Source organism: Gymnogyps californianus, chromosome 4, assembly GCF_018139145.2.
Source record: "Gymnogyps californianus isolate 813 chromosome 4, ASM1813914v2, whole genome shotgun sequence".
Lineage (NCBI taxonomy): Eukaryota > Metazoa > Chordata > Aves > Accipitriformes > Cathartidae > Gymnogyps > Gymnogyps californianus.
Genome location: NC_059474.1, coordinates 1,075,833 through 1,093,698, shown reverse-complemented (window position 1 = coordinate 1,093,698; position 17,866 = coordinate 1,075,833).

The following is a 17,866-nucleotide window of genomic DNA, read 5'->3' as shown; positions in this document are numbered from 1 at the left end:
AGTCACAGTTGCTGCCCCAAAGATTTCCCAGTTTAAGCAAAACAATCTTTTTCTTGGATCACACAGCAAATAAAAATACCCCAGATCCCAGTCTGGTCCAGATCCTTCTGCTCCCAGCTAGTGGTACCCTCCATAGCATCGCAGGAGAGCACTTCAATGAAGTGGTGGCATGTCAGCTCCCTTTCTGGAGCAGAGCCGTCCAGCTGAGGACATGTTGTGTCATCTCTCAGCCTCAGCTTCCACACAGATACGCCAAACTGACCTATTAGGTGGGCAGCTTGTGTCAATTAATTAGTTAAGATCTATAAAATGTTTTGAATCATCTGCGGTGATCAGAATAGCCAAAGCACCTTTCCATTATTAATTATCTTGCTGCAGGGAGCTGGAATTGTCTTGCCGCTCCATTATAGAGCCAGGAAAATTGAGCTGGCAGGAACTGCTCTCATGAAAGATGAACAAATCACACAGCCAGGCTTAAATTCAGGGATTTTCCACTTACTCATCCTGAACCCAGCCTAAAGGTCCTTACTCAGCTATTACCTACCCTTCACCTGCAAATAATATTATTAATGTCAACAGGGGTTTCCCTAGCAAGGAGAGAATAAAAACAGAGGAAAGGTCAAATGTGCAAGGCCTGGTTTCCTTCCCAAATACAAAATGGACTGAGGCAACGGTTCGTCCTACCTGACTGCGGGCACATGGCAGAGACAATGAAAGTTTGCAGGTATTTCCAGAGCTTGGAGTTTTGCATTTGTGTGGCCTGGTGCTCTCTGAGACCATAGACACGAAGGAAAGGGGATGTGCTCTGAGGATGCATCCGTGCTCACAGCATGCTAATTAGTTGGCCAGTACGTGCTGACTGGCCAGCTGGCTGATAGCTGAGGCTAGAAAAGGTCCTGAACTTTCTTTGAGGGTGCACTCATTTATGTCTGTCTTTTCTGCTTAGCTATTGTTTTTTACAAAATTTGTAGACAGCTAATATCTTCAAGATTCCTCTCCCTTTCCCCACTAGGAGTGAAACCAGTCAATCTGGAAGAAGTTATAAAAATCATTTTATTAAGAAAAATTAGCAGAAAGCTTTCAAAAATGTGACAGAGGTAAGAGCTCTGGAGATGATACTCCAAGACTTCAGAGATGCTGAAACACCAGCCTGATGAAGATGATCTGCCCCATTGGCATAGAAAGGATAGTATCTTCACTCAGCAATTGCAGATGGTACTTTCCTCTCCTTGAAAACATGGGAGAAATCACAGTTATGAAGAGCCAGTTGGCAGCAAGTGAAAACCAGAGTCCTGTACTGGCTGTTTTACACAACTATTCAAGGACAAGACTCACAAACATCCTACGGTCTGCCTCAGCTCAAGGGAAGTTTGCATGTCTTTGCAGTAAGTGCCATCTGAGGTTCACCTGGTAAGGAGCACAGCTGGTTTAAACAAGACCCAGAATATCAGGTGTATTTATTCCTTCAGTGGATAGTACAAATATATTTTCCATTTGCTGAGGATCTCAGGTGCTAGAAGTCCCCAGACCGTTAGAGTTTTGTACTGATAATCTGACGTTAGATGGACTTTAACAGTGAAGGTATTGGTCCAAGAAAAAGATTTGGCCCTGTTTTATTGCTATCCTGTCTCAGAAATGCATTTTTGTGGAGGACAGTCAAGTTGATGATTGCCCAAGAACTGAAACAAAGGTGATTCTGGATCAAAATATAATTAAATGAGTGCAGCGATGTTACACAACGAATCAGAATAAGAAATGAAGCAGGAAGACTGCAGCGAGACTGCGCATGGCAGGGGGAAGTTTAGGCACCATTCATGGTATAACCTGGTCAGAGTATGGGTCCAATAAAGCTCCCATTATCAAGAGCTGCTATTTGACAGCCACCACCCCACCTTTCCCTCCTCTCTGCCAAGCGAGCCTTTGTGCGAACACAGACACGTCGTACCTAACTGAGAGCAATTAAAATCAAGCTCAGCTCCAGATGCAGAGCTCAAGTGGGGCTGGGCTGGGCTTACGAAAAACAACAACAACAGAACAACAAAAAAAACCCCTAGCAGTATAGGAGAAAATGCAGATTGCATGGAGAAGGGCATTGGAGGGGAGGGGTGGGGTCAACCTTCGCCTTCCTTGGGGCCTGGAGCATCACACAAATTCTTGCAGAGACAGTAACCGAATCCACATGGCGCACAGGCCTTGGCAGATGAGTGTAATTTAATTGAGCGAGCCCCATACCTGAGGGGAGAGGAAACTTGTTTATTTGGAAACAAAACTTGTTTTTCTCATTTTTTTGGTTTGTTTTGTTTTAGCCTCAAGGCCCTTGGAAGTCTGTGCCAAGTCGGTGTGCATGAGTCCTATCTTTTTTTAACCCTGCTTCTGCTGATTCGGACAAAGAGGCAGGACAAATATGTTTTTCTAGGTATTAAGTCCAGAAGAGACTTAGAGAATCGTCAAATGCTAAAAAAGAAAAGTATCGTATTCCTGGCTTCCTGCCGGTTCCCCAAAGAACACCTTTGGGTTGTGTCTTCTTCTCTGGTGTCCGAGATAAGAAGGGGACATTTCAATCGTAGTCACTGTGAAGTTAGTGAAAAAGAAAAGAAAGCAGAAATATTCTCAAAAATCATTTGGTTCCAGGAACTGCATCTTTAAAGGAAAGCAAAAAATGCCATGAAAAGCCCATGTAAATCTCTCTGAGTAAGTGAGAGTACCAATGATGATCCTATAACGTGATCTCTGCATCACACACTTGCAGCAGGTTCATGAGCCTAGAAAGCAAGTTATGGGCTTGAACCAAAAATTTCTGGGGAGACAAAGGTTGAGGGAAAGAAGAGGATAGGGGTAAAGGTTCAGAATTTGCAACTGCCTGTTTCTAAGGGGTTGAAAGCTTCCCACTTGAAAATCCACATAAAGCTCTGCACTTTGCAACACAGTTCAGTTTTCCAGGGACATCTCAGTTTTGCTGCTCCTATTCAGCAGTCAGAAAGCAAAGAGGAGTATTGTCCATACACTGGCTATTGACAAGACTTTCTACAAAGAAATATCAAATCCCTTGTGCAAAATCAAAAGCAGCTTATTTAATGACTACTTTCCAGAGGTGAGTACCACAAAACTGCACTGAAAAACATTCCTCTCTGAAATACTGAGCTCTTGGCTTATAATGTTGGAGCTGCTCACTTTTTCATGCACTTTCCTCATGACTTGGATTCAGTTTGCCCCATCAGCAGATGGGAAATGGAGGTAAAGAGAGGCTAAGTGGCAGGGCCGAAATCAAAGGAGTCATTTGCAAGGAAGGTCTCTCTGTGGTGTGGCTTCCAGTTTGTTGTCTTGCTCTGTGCTAAAGTTTCAGAAAAATGAGACGTAGTACTAGAAAATGTTCTTGTGCCAGAGGTGAGAAGAGTGATGCAAATTCTCTTTCTTCTAGTTTCCAGTTTGGCAGCATGTGAGCACAGAGGCGGAGACAGCAAAAGGTGCAATGGACATGAGAAAAAACGTAAGAGTAAAAGCAACATTCCAGCCATGGAGAATCTGGATGCAGTACAAGTCCCCTGCCTAGGCAAGGCAAGCCCTTGCTCAGTCCCCAGGGGAATGTAAGTTTTCATCTTCTCCCAGGTTTCACCCTATCTCTGGATCCAGGATACTGTCAGACAGAAGACCAAAGGCCCGCAATTGTTGCAACGATTTCCACTTGCTTGTGAATGCAGCAAAGGACACATTCAAAGTAACACCAAGGGTGGAGAAATTTAATAAACAGTGCCTTTGAGCTATTCTCCATATCAAAACAGTGAGATAAAAAATTACAAATGATTAGAAACTCTGCCAAGTGGTTGCACAAACAACGCTGAGGCAATGAACCTGAAAGTGCATCTCCATTGGGTGAAACATGCTCTCAGCGGGGAGGACACCAGGCCCTCAAAGAAAATGTGGTAGAGTGAACTTTTAGTAGGTGACAGTTCAAAAGGAAGATGAGATACCGGGATATTTTTGGAAGAGAACTTAAATACCTGTGACACAGGTCCCAGCTAGATGGAAGCTACAGGAGCCAACTGGTTGCTCTAATGAGCCTAAATTGCATCTAGAGCAGAATGTGAGGAAAGAAAATATTTTAATCAATGAGATGTTTCAGTCTGAGAGATGAATGGGGCTCCTTGTGTGCAAACCTTCTCATGCTCTAGCACCATCTGAAAATGGTGTATGGGTCTACATACATCTAGTTCAGCCTTTAAGTCACTGTTGAGTACTGTAGTGTACTATAAACCTGTACTCAAATTCACCGGGGCTGTCCTCCCACCCTGCCAGTACAGGTCAGATTCACTTGCCCACAGAGACATCCAGTGTCATATTATGCATTGCAGGACATCTTGCCTCTAGCTGCTTTTCCAGAAAAAGTCAGTCTCCTGTAAGTAGTGTTGTATCCACCAGTCCCATGTGGATTTCTCAGATAAGCTGTGATGCATGAAATGGTACCAGATGTCTATGTTTGGACAGCTGAATCCCACCCTAAAAGTAGGATTAATATGGAAACGAAAATATCTATATTTAGGAGTCTGTGCAAGGGCACCTTTACATAAGCCAGGTGTGAATAAATGGGGATCTAGGGCTCTGTTGGTAATCTGCACATAGGTGTGTGGTGCTTGCTGAGATGCTCTAAGGTATGTAAGACATCTGCATGGGGCTGGCACAGGACCTGCCAGAGACTTGTGCCCTTCTGGAGCAGCCGTTGGAGGCCAGGTGGAATAGCCCACCGCGGCTAAAATAGCACCGCACGGCTGTGTGGACAACCAAAGGCATCCCAGGTCAATCTTTTCAATGAAGACCTACTTGTCACCCCTCTTGCATTGCTGTAGACACCTTTCTGCCTTGCTCGTTAGACCACGTTGATTAGTCCCCCTCTAAGTATGCTGGGAGCTTGTGCACTTAGCGGACAGATAGACACCCACGTGCAGGCACCCAAATATGGGTGTGGTGATCTGTGGTCTGAATCCTACCCTAAACACCTGATAGCGATTCTCTGAGTGTGATCGTTCAATGGGATGTGCTGTGCTCTGTGGAAATGCCATTTAGATAATTCTTTCCTTTAGTGTCTTGTGAAACCACCACCTGGGAGGGATCCACAAGACTCACTGAAGTCAGGATATTGCTGCTATTGCTTCCGCTTTATCTACAAGGCTTGGTAACCTTCCAGATTTGGAAATTAGACTGGTTTGACGTGATTTGTTCTTAGGAAATCTATTTCTTATCACTTCCTTATCCTCCAGGGTTGAACAAGGTATATTCAATCAGCTATTCCAGTATCTCTGTTGATGTTGAAATTAAGGTGACAACTCTACAATCACTCGGAGTTTTCTACCCTGCCCCTTCCCTCCACCTTTTTAAAGGCAGAGTTTATGACAACCTTTCCCACAACTTCTTGAATTCTCATGTGCTTGTGCACGCTTAGCTCCTGCCACTCCTTGGTGGACTCCAGCTGGAGTGTGTAGGATCCCAGTGTCACAACGCCAGGAGTTAAGGGCAAAACTACAATGTTGTACTTTATCTCTCTGTCCTCCCAGGCTGAGACTGAAGATGAAAGGCCTGTGAAGCATGACTTTGCATCCTTAGTCATCTGGGCTGTCACCGAGCATCTTATGAGCTTGGATGCTCCTGGCAAGTATAGAAGAAATTGATTGATTGGCGCCTAGATTCCACAGTGATGGGCACATTAGGAACCTGTAGGCTGGAAGATTAAAGAGGTATTTTAAAAGCCCTGCCCAGCAAATAGAGATGCACTCACACTTTGTATTAAAGGCATGAGTTGTCCCAGATAATCGCTAATGGGTCAGAGATGGCCCTGGCTTGGCTCTTGAGTACTCCAGGACCTGCCCATCCCCGTGCATCCAACTTATCTAAACAGTTTGTAGCCTATTCTCTCCCCACTTTGGACTTTGGCCTCTGCTCCAACCTCTGTTTTAATTGTTTTAAGCATCTGGACTCAGTTAACCTTTTTTTTTCCTTCTTTATTTGGTCAGTGCAGAAGCAAAAAAGAGCCCTTAATACTTCACTCTTCTAGGTGTCATTAAATAAAGGTGTCTTGTGCGGAGGGGTATGCTGTTGTCATGATTTTTGGGCAGGGTCTGCCGTGCAAGGGACAACAAGAAAATTAAAGCAGGATGAATCTGTCCTGGAGACAGCTGACTTACCACACAAGCGCCCTCACAGCACTATATTACGGGCAGCCAGCCCCAGGCCTGGCTGTGAGAGATGGTTAGAAAACATCTGCCAAAATAATTTTTAACTGAGAACAGTATTTTTTGGACACAGCTGAGTCCCACCCCCCCCCACCACCTCCAGAGCCTTTTTCATGGAAGCATAGAGATTTCAGTGAAAAATCCCACAGAAAGAACATCGGTGTAAGAAGATGAATTTCAGAAAAGAAGAAAAAAACCCCACACTTCTGAATCATCTTTTAGATTTCTGGAGATTCATTTTACTTGCGTTATCTTTGTTCTGGGGTGATCATTTTTACAATTTTCCATGGTGTGTCAGTGGTAAAGGATTCATTAGGCAATGTGACTATCAGTATGTCATAATACAGTCGTGGAAGTATTCTCTTATTTTCTTTTATTTGCCTTTTCAAATCATTTAAGGCAAATACTATTTAGCACTGACTGAAATATCTTATCTTCCTTTCTAGATCAAAGTGTCTCCTGTTTGTGTTGTAATTAATAAGTAATGAAACACTTTAATTACAATACAAACAGGAGATACTTTGATCTGGAAGGGAAGATAAGGTATTTCACTCACTGCTAAGTAGCAGCTGCTCATAATGATTTTGAAAAGAAAATAAAAATAGAATATTTAAACAATTTTGGGTCATTATGGCATGCCAGGAGTACCTGTCATAACATAGGAATAGATAATATAAATATAATAAAATACTATTAAAAACCCATAAAATAACCAAAGAATTTCTTGAACTATGTTTTTGGAGTGAAAATTCCCTCATCCAGGCGGTTTCAAAAGTAGTTGGTTTTGTTCTGATTCCAAGTGAAAACAGTAGAAGTTCCTGGGAAAATGGGAACGTGTGAGTATCAGTCTCTTCTTGCTCCTGCTTCAGTTCCTTTTCTTGCACTGGATAAAGACGATGGATAAAGACCATCTCCCCAGCTACAACTTCTTGCCCTTGAAATACCCAGGGCCACCACTTGCAGCACCCTGGGCTCTGCTAGGGAAAGCTTGCGTGCCATGGAGAAGGGTGGCCGCGCTTCGAAGCCCGTGGTCTAGCTGCTGAATTCAATCTAGAAAAGCTGAGACATCTGGTTGATGTTTGGATCGTGCTGTGGCAATAGCAATGAGAAGACCTCATTGGCTGGGAGGAAAGGCTGCATCCTGCAAGGCCATCTCTCCAGCAGTGCATTTTGGAGAAGCTTTTAAGTCATGTCAGGAAGAGAGGTGGGACCTCTGCGCAACTTCCATCTCCTCACAGTGGCTATAGCCAGCCCTGGTTACATCTTCTTTCTTCTGAGTGCCTCATGGTTTGGTAATGATTAGCATTCACTGGTCTTACAATATAAAATTACCTTGAGGAAATTGCTCATCCATCACTTTCAGGTTTCTTCCAGAAATTCAGTCAGAAATTTGTACAGAAATAAACATTTTCCAAGAGAAAAGGAAGCAAGCCAAGCCAAGCCAAGCTAAGTCAAGCTAAGCCAAGCCTTTTTTTTTTCCACAAACTTTAATAATGTGATGCTAATGGGAGGCAGAATAATGCAAATGTATACCGAAATAAGGATAAAAATGTGAAGTTGGATGGGTATCATATTAAATGGTAATGAACTCAACTTTGACTACAATTTAACTAAAATTTAACTATGTTTTCTTTCATAGCAGAAGTAATTTCTAAAAAAGCAATGCTAGGATGAGCTAAGCTTAGAAATCAGGATGGAGAAGATGTTTCCTTTCACAAGAGTCCTATACTGCTGTTCATACACCTTTGGGATGGTCTCAGGAAGGTAGTATCCTCACACCCACAAATAGAAAATACCCAGATCTGCATAAGATCAGGGACCACAATAGTGGGACCAGCGAATAGGGAACAGGCACACTTTAGCTAACTTTCTAAAATTCATCTTTATCTGTTAATATTTCTAATATTATCTGCATGAAGGACCCTTTTTGGGGGGAATCTATCTCGCTTTTTTCCCACTGCAATCATCTTGTGGCAAATGGGTTGAAATGTAGTTTTGTCTGCGTGTTGTGCTCACGTATCATCTCATGAACTTACAGTTGGAGACTTTTAACACAACGATTCACTTGAACTTTGTACTCTGTCCCACCTCAGGCTTGCTCCTTGGCTCTAATATCAGTGATAAATAATAACCATCTATTTTGGCATACAATAGAAGTTTGATGCCCTCTACTAAGGAAGTGGTTAAAGCTGCTTTTCCACCTACTCTGGAAAGATTCCTAGTAATGAACACTTTTCCATGCATGAATGTCTTTATTTTCTTTTTTTTGGCTTGTTCCCAGGTTCTTTAAATACAACTTTTCCTAAAACATGATGTCTCTTTCTTGTTGTGTAGCTCTGTCATGCCTATCTTTATTTTCCACATGAAGCACTAAGCCATATGAATATTATCACATGTAATGATGGACCACCTTGCCCAACATAGCAATTAATGAATTCAGAAACTTACCTTTGTTTTAATTATTGCTTGAATAATTGTGAGTGTAAGGGCCATCATGTTGCAGAGTACTAAGCATTAAATTGGGTCCCCCCCTAATTGAAATACATGTTCTAGCTGCAGCTAAAAGTCCAGACTCAAGAATGAGAGATTTTGATGGTCCTACAGTTGCTTCTGTTGACCAAATGACCAAGACTCAAAGAACCTCAAGTTGATTTTTTTATAAAAAGCATGACCTGATCTTTTTCAGAGCACTCAACACTTTTTCTGGCCAAGGAACTCAGTCCCGTAATGGACTAATTCTGTCTGAATTTCCTTTGAATTACACCTCAGAAAGTGTGTAGTGCAGTGGGAAAAAATGGGCACTGAATCAGCTTCCTAAGACTGATTGGAGAAAAACATTTTGACATTCTCATTTCTGGGAAAATTTTGAACAGTTTTCAAACTAAGTGGAGAAAAAGTCAACCAGTCAATGTCTTCTGACCAGGCAGATTAAAAAAAAAAGTTCCAAATAATGGACATGTACAATTTTGATGATACAGAAACATTTTGTTTCAAGAAGTGAGGACATTTGATTTTGATAATGCCAAAACATAATATTTTAATATTTGGCTTGCTAAAATATGAAGCATATCTACAAATAAATCATATTAACATGAATACATGTCAAAATTATATGGAATATATGTGAAAATGGGGCTATTGAAATATTATCCAAATGAAATTATTTAATGCTTTCCTGTCAAAAAAAGGAAGGAAAAAAAACCCCTCTTGAGGTTTCCTATTAAAACTTCCAACAAAACACTTGACTCAATAAAATGGCATTCACTGATGGCAGGATACCTTCATCAACATTTTCTGATCTAGCTTGATTTCTTCCCGCAGTTCCTTTTGAGGAAGAGATCGTTTCTTGTAACTATTTGCTGTAATTTCATTAACATTTGAGTTCTTACAAATTCTGCCTTAGACTCCTCAGACAGAACATATTCCAGTCCCAGCTACTTTGCTGTAAAGGCAAAATCCTGAGCTCGACTGAAATAAAAAGTGACATCTGCCTTTGATTTCCAAGGAGGAACTTTTTCGCCTTGGTCAGCTGAGCAGGCTTAGAAATGGGAGAATATTTCCTCCGCGCTGAGGCTCATTTGCACTGTCAGAAGGGCGTAGAGCTGCAGCCCAAGAGAATCAGGCCTGCTGATTTCATGGTGACACTGGCCAGGCAGAGACCACACGGGCTGTTATGTTCATTTAAGAAGTTCTCCTGCAGGCCCGGAGTTACTCATGACCCAAGGACACGGCAAGGGCTCTCCTTGGTGGTGTTTCTGGCTGGCATTCCCAAGGTCCTTCCCACATCTCTCTGCGGTTGTGTTTCTTCATGCACCACAACCAGAGACATCGGCCTTCTCTGTCATCAAGTGGAGGTCAGGGTGGTGGGGCTGGCGTTGCAGGGAAAGACAAGTCATTGTCTTGCATGGCCTGATGATTGTGAATTAACCTTGTTGATGGGAAGTGCCATTGAAGCAGAACGGAGCCATTTATGAAATCAAGACACATTTCTAGCTTGCGGTCACGCATCTTGCTGCTTTGCTCCCTCTTGCTAAAGGCTGATCTTCTCCAAATGGTGGAGAATTACAAGTTATCAGACCGTGCAGCCCATCTCTCTGCCAAGGTAGTGATGTTTCCCACAATCTCTTTATTGTCTACTCAAGTTGTAATCTCTCTCTAAGCAATGGGGCGTCCAGAATTTCCTATGAGAGACAATTCTGTAGTCGTCCAAACCAAAATGAACACTGGAGACATAGTGTGTGGGTGCACGAGAAGAATTAGGATATTGCCCTTTGGTTTAGCCCACAAGTAAATCTTCTTGGATCTCAGGCTCCTTCCTCGCTGTTTCATACACATAGGAGAGCCAGAACTGCATGAACCAGTATTTGTGTAGATCTATTCCCTTGGCAAAGCACAATGTCCTGGCCCAGCTTGAGGACAGCTTTCAGTCTAGTTGTCTTTGTTTCTCCATTTTGATGTCTGACCTTACAAAATGTTCTTCCATTTTTTTTATTTTCTTTCCCCTCCTCTTGTCCCTTCCCCTTTTTCTTCATGCCACCAGCATTAAATAGCTCAAGGCTGTATTTAAAGAACTGAGAAGCTGCAAAGAATCAAGTAGGATAATGGGAAGAAAGGCTCAATGGGTCCCCCGGGACTTATCATGGTTTCTCTCCAACTGTTTTACATGGAGTCGAAAGTTCAGCCTCACATTTTCTGGAAAGGAAAAAAAAAGTAGAGAAAGAAAGAGGACAAGTCGTGATGTGGGAATCTTTGGACTGTGATGAAGATGGAAGGCGCCACTCGAAAAAGCGGAGCTCTTCCAATGAGAAACAGATGTCCTACATGTTCCTAAACACATTCAGTCCGTTTTCAATTACACCAGAATTAGAGCAGTAATGAGAAACAAAACAGGGTTGTTGGTTGGGTTTTTTTTCTCTCTCTCTCCTCTGTCTTCTTTCCTTTCTGCCCCAGATGGATCGGTAGCATATCTCCAGATGACATCTCAGATTGCTTCCTAAAACAATGCTGATCATCTAATACTTCTAGCCTGACACTAATCTTTTCTTTCCTCGGTCTTATTTTCTTCAGACAACTGAATGTGAGACCAGTTCTACAATCCGAGGAGTTCATTAGACTTGATGAGAAAGGCTTATTCTGCTCATTTTCTGCTTGTTAGAAGCTCATTGATAGTGACACTTTTATGTTTTTTGGTTTTTGTTGTTTTTTCCAAATCAAGATTTGACCAAACATCTTTCTTTTCTTAACTGTGAGATTCCTCATTAGGGCAAGAAAGAGGGAGAGATTTCTCTCAAAAGACTGTGTGTTAGAATCAGAAAGTAGCCTGAACTACTGTTTTTCTTCTATTTTCTTTTTCCCAAAGCAATTAGGGATTTTGTTCAGTACTTTCTTGGTTGCTCAAAGACAAGTTCACAGCAAAAGCAAACTAAAGAAAACCCAAACCAGCCCCCTCTCTCCAAACTCCCCCCAGCTGTTTTGGCAAATCTGACTTTTAAGCCTTTTCCTCAGATGCAGGTTGTTTTATAGTAGGCTAATCATTAGAATAGAGTTAGACCTAGCAAGTGCCGTTCTGGTTTGAGCAAGGAACCAGGAGATAGGGGACTTCGGAAATTTGCTGCCAGCACAGCCCATGAAGGTTACAGGCCTAAAGCTCGTGTCATTTAAGGACACATGAATTAACACAAAGTGATCTGAAGGATCCTGTTCCTTCTAGTAGAGAGATTCTCCATTGGGCTGTCCTGCTAGGACTCGCAGCAGAAAGGCTGAGAGCTCCAGAGCCTCAAAAATCTCATGGTTTGCACATTGCTTTTTAGGTGAGGCTGGGGAAACACAGGAGAAAATTTGTGCTAATGCTAATGGGAAGGAGGGTTTGCTCTGCGAAGCTGTCAGGGTCATGCCTGGTGCAAGGACGGTGCTTGTGTGTGCAAACAGATAGCGGAGAAACGCCAAGTGAAAAATGACTGGCTCCTTAAGGACACGTGTCCACATCACTGGATTCTCTATAGAGTCTAATGAATTTATGCTGAAGCATTTCCCTCAGTGAAGCACCATGAAAGCCTACTTCTCTCCCCATTTTCATGACACTTGCAGATGCTGCCTAGCTTTAAGACCTCTACTCTGCTTTCAAAGCTGGTTGTGGTTGATCTTCATGTTCAGTATTTAGTGGGGGAGAAAGGACAGACCCTGTGGCCATATAGACTTTGTATTCTGTAGGAAACCAGGTGATAATAAATTAATTAAAAATAGATAATCTCTGCAGGAGTGCAGAGCTTGTGGGGTGGGGACAGTACTGGCAGGGCTCTTGTTACAGGTGGGAAAGGACTGAGCATCGCTGCAGCCCTGTCCAGCCTCCAGCTGCCCGAGCTGGCTCTTCCCAAACCCCGTAGCCTCATAATAGGTGAGCAATACCTGGGCAAGCAGTCAGGCATGTGGAAGGAAACGCTGTGGGTTGCAGGCCAGGCATGCCAGACCCCCTCAGCTCACTTCCCTGGTGTGCACAAGCAGAGCCCGAAACAGATGCAAAGGAGTTGTCTCAAGCCCCCCAGGGCAAGGGGGAAACCAGAGGGTCCCACGCAAGGCGAGGAGCTCACGCCGCTCTCCCAGATCCACTCCTTTCCCTTTTCTGTGGTCCTCAGCCATGAACTGAGGACAGTCACCTTCCAAAAGCCTCCTCTTTCTGCCTTCCGCTGCCCACAAAGGGGGTCCTGCAGGAAACACCCCGTTGCGCCTTTCTGGCATTCACAAGTCCAGCACTCATTTGTCAGGACTTAGTCCTTTTTTTCTTTCCCTTCTCCTCCTTACAAAGTTAATTTACAGGAACCCACAGTCTCTGCATGGATATTGTTCCTCTCTTTTTGTAACCTCCTTTATTTCCCTGGAGATTGTTCCATGAGAAAGAACAATAAAATAAAATAAATTGATTCCTTGCTTTTTTCTTCTTCTTTTTTTTTTTTTTTCAATACGCTGTATATTTTAATTAAGAAAACAAAACGAAACAATAGAAACATCCCATCAACTGCTAAATCTTGCTGGGATGTGCTGGACGTGATGTGCCTTGCGGAAAGATGCCCCCTTGAACGAACAGACAGGAGACGCTTTGGGGAGGCCACTTCCATGAAATGCAGCCTGTGACATCTGAGTTCGCCCCTTGCAGCGCAGACTGGCTAGCTCAGGCCCAGATCTATTCTGATTATATGAGCCTGAGGCCGCCGTGCTTTTGCTAAGGCGCTCAGAAGGGTTTATTACCTCTGGGCTGAGGCAGCTGGACATCCTCCAGCCTTCGGCTGGCCCTGATCCAGTGGCTCCTGTGTCTCCAAACCGCAATTCCCGGCTCTTCCAGATTTGGGGTTAGCAGGGACAGGGTTAACACAGGCCCAGGCCGTACCCTGACCTGCTTTATCGCTTCTGAAGCAGCTCCACAACAGTGCTGATCCACACTCTGGAAATCCTGGAAGCCACTGCTCTGCATGTACCTGCCGAAGCAGCAAAGCCTGAGGCTGCTCTGGGGCCATGGAGATGCTCTGCCTTGGCCCTGGCTCAAGGAAAAGCATGGCTTGCTGCCAGGACACAGCCAGGGGTGGATTGCTACCCCAAAGCAGTTGATTTGCTTCATCATGTTGCTTGACGACCCATTGACTGTGTTCCGTCCCCTCCCCAGGACAACCCACCCAGCCCCCTTTGCTGGCAACCTGCTCCCGCGCTTTTCTTAGCACCTTCTCCAAGGGACCTGAAACCCCTCCCATGCCACATGGAGGTGAGTTGTTTAGGACAGACCCACTTCTGGTTGCAGGAGTGTATAAAAACTTGGTCACTGCTGGCTTTACTCATACAGTGCAGGACAGGGAGCCAGGAGATCCTCCCCATGCTCCTGAGGTCCCGCACAACCTCGGGTAGGTCTCTGGTACTTTCTAACCTCCTATCTCCACGCACTGAGAGTGGTGGGGCAGTGGCCTTGGTGCCTCCAGGCTTGACTGCAACCCGAAGAAATGAAAGGTGAAGTTTCACAGTTGGCTGAGGCTGCTCTAAGCCGGAGCTGCCGAAAAGGGCAGCCGTGCCCTCTGCCTGCACCTGGCCGTATGACCCTGCTGACTCCTTCGAGTTGGTTCTGGCCATCAGATGGGTGTGGGTGATTTACTGAAAACTAGCCCAACAACAGCAAACGAGCGCTGGCTTTCAGATGAACTAGGGAGCAGGTGGGAAGTGGGAGAGCTGGGAAATGCAGGAGGGAGCAAGGGGAGCAATGCATGGGTGAGCTGAAGAAGGCTGAGAAACACTGACTTTTGAATAATGTTATGCTCGATATATTGCAAAGCCATTTCTCTGTGATACAGTCATTTATATCCCTCCAAAGTGGATAGAAAGTATTGCCACATTAGAATTTGGCTTTGTATAATCTTCAAATAATCAGGCCTAGTATCTCCTCGAAGAAACCACGGTTGCTTCACACCAGAGAATTTAAAGTCCTCTCAGAAACAATGTTTTGCTGCAGCTTTAATCGACCTCTTTTCAGTGCATGATGAATAATGAGTAGAAAAAAGCATCGATCTATTAAAAAAGTACATCTTTGTAAATGATTATTTAACACACAAGATATGCGGTAGAAAACATCTCTTGCATTTAAGTAGTTGTGAAAGGTATCTGCTTTGTTACTTGTTCATCTGAGAGATATGACATGGAAGTCTCTTAAGGAATAGAGGAGACTGTGGCTTTGAGGTTAAAATTACATTCTTAAGTCTGCATTTCTTAATTTCTGAGCATTAGATTTCTCAACTTTTCCATTTCATTAACCTTTTTTATTTGCCTGCAATATAAACTGCTCTTGCAGATTGCCAAAGGAAATCATAAACAATTTGGCTATTCTTTGGCCTCTCCTGAAATCTACCATCGTGAAGACGGCTGACTTAAAACAAAGTCAGCTTTCACGAAAGCCGCCTCAGCCTTTCTCCTTACACCTCTCTGACTGTGTCCTTGGATGTGCTTTTCAGTGCTTGCAAATGAACTTTGAGCCCCGCGAATTATTGTCCAAAACCTTGTATTTTAGCACTTGTGGCCAGATGGAAGCAGTTCACAACCCGCTACCCCTCCCCGGTCTGCAGCAAGTTGTTAACAAGCCTTCCTGCTTCTGTTCTCAAAGTACACGAGATTAAATCAATATTAAGACTTTTCACATGACAGCCTCTAAAATGCAATAATTAAGAGCCCAGATTATTGTTGAAAACCTGGATTCTGTGTTGGCGGAGCTGGGCTACCTGCAAGCTGTGAGTAGTAGAACGGCAAGTTGGTATTTGCCTGATCCTGTGTCACTTAAAAGCCCTCTTTTTTTGAGTTTTAGACCATCTGGATGCTGAGTTTCTGAGATATTAATGTCTGGGCATGGCACATTTGGGAATTTGACTATTTCCATGAAGGAGCTTTTCCAAAACAGGCTATATGTACCCTGCACCTGAGTGGGTCTCACGCCTTGGGGCTGCACCCTGCTATCTCAGCATAGCTACCTCTGTACGCAGACACCAGGTCTTTCTGGCTGGCTGGTTCTCAAATTAATGCTTTTACATTGAAAAATACTAATGAACTGAAAAAAAATTCTAGGTCAGCACGTGGACCATATTACACCACAAAATATTTTTGTTTCAACTTGTAAGGCATTAAAACCGTAGAATACAGAAGAAAAGCTTTAACTGTGTGGGAAAGTCCTACAGTGAACAAGTCCCATCCCTTTGCTCTTTTTCTCCTCGTTTTAGTTTTACAGGAAATTTCATTTTTCTGCGTTCTATTTGAGAAAGGAAAAGGTCTCAGGCTGTACTGTAAGGTGAAAGACTTTGTTTTCTACCTAATTCAGACCCCGCAACACATGCACACCTATATATGGACACAAACCTAAAGCCCTTAAAAATCTTCCCACTTATATTTAAAGTATTCTAGCTCCCAAACAATGCTAAAACTCAGACCAAGGTTCATAGGAAATACTATGACGTAGGTGCAAAATTTCCTGTTTTCAAAGATGACAAATGTCAGCAAAAATGTCCCGTGACTTTAAACCATTGAGCCAATTCCTTCCAAAAAGACAAAGAAACTTAGAGATACCTTAGAAATCCACAAAACAAGCCAAGTGTGAAGAATAGCTTGAGCTGTTTTTAATTTTTATATGTCCAAGAATTGTAATTGGGAATATCTGGAGAAATGTGCTGGTTTTTCCCCATTATTTCTTTCCCTTATTAGCTTCTCTCTTTTTTATTGGTATGTGTTTACATTAAAATTTTTAGCATGTGTATCGGGTTTGCGTGGCAAGGTTTTGGTAGTGGGGGGGGCTATAGGGGTGGCTTCTGTGAGAAGCTGCTAGAAGCTTCCCCTATGTCCGATAAAGTTAATGCCAGCGGGTTCCAAGACGGACCCGCCGCTGGCCAAGGCTGAGCCCATCAGCAACGGTGGTAGCGCCTCTGGGGTAACAGATTTAAGAAAGGGAAAAGAAGTTACAGGGGAGTAGCAGTTGCAGCGAGAGAGAGCGGAGTGAGAAGACGTGAGAGGAACAACTCTGCAGACACCAAGGTCAGTGAAGAAGGAGGGGGAGGAGGTGCTCCAGGCGCCGGAGCAGAGATTCCCCTGCAGCCTGTGGGGAAGACCATGGTGAGACAGGCTGTCCCCCGGCAGCCCATGGAGGTCCACGGTGGAGCAGATCTCCACCTGCAGCCCGTGGAGGACCCCACGCCGGAGCAGGGGGATGCCCGAAGGACGCTGTGAACCCATGGGAAGCCCGCGCTGGAGCAGGCTCCTGGTAGGACCTGTGGCCCCGTGGAGAGAGGAGCCCAGGCTGGAGCAGGTTTGCTGGCAGGACTTGTGACCCCGCGGGGGACCCACGCTGGAGCAGTCTGTTCCTGAAGGACTGCGCCCGTGGAGGGACCCATGCTGGAGCGGTTCGTGAAGAACTGCAGTCCGTGGGAAGGACTCACATTGGAGAAGTTCGTGGAGGACTGTCTCCCGTGGGAGGGACCCCAGGGTGGAGCAGGGGAAGAGTGTGAGGAGTCCTCCCCCTGAGGAGGAAGGAGCGGCAGAGACAACGTGTGATGAACTGACCCAAACCCCCATTCCCTGTCCCCCTGCGCTGCTCGGGGTGGGAGAAGGTAGAGAAAATTGGGAGTAAAGTTGAGCCCAGGAAGAAGGGAGGGGTGGGGGGAAGGTGTTTTAAGATTTGGTTTTATTTCTCATTATCCTGCTCTGATTTGACTAGTAATAAATTAACTAATTTTTCCCCAAGTCGAGTCTGTTTTGCCCGTGACGGTAATTGGTGAGTGATCTCTCCCTGTCCTTATCTCGACCCACGAGTCTTTCGTTTTATTTTCTCTCCCCTGTCCAGTTGAGGACAGGGAGTGATAGAGCGGCTTTGGTGGGCACCTGGCATCCAGCCAGGGTCAACCCACCACAGCATGATTTTATTAAACTTTAACCACACCTCTCCCAAAACATATCCACCTTTGGAGAGATAGTTAGAGTAAGGGAAATGTTAACACAAAGAGAATTAGCTATAAAAAGTTATGGGCAAGTGAAAAAGAAGAGCCAGATTTCAGTTCCAATTAATCATTATGACTACTTTGTGCAATTCGCTTAACCTATATATAAGGTAATGCATCTAGAACTACAAAAACAATTAAGAA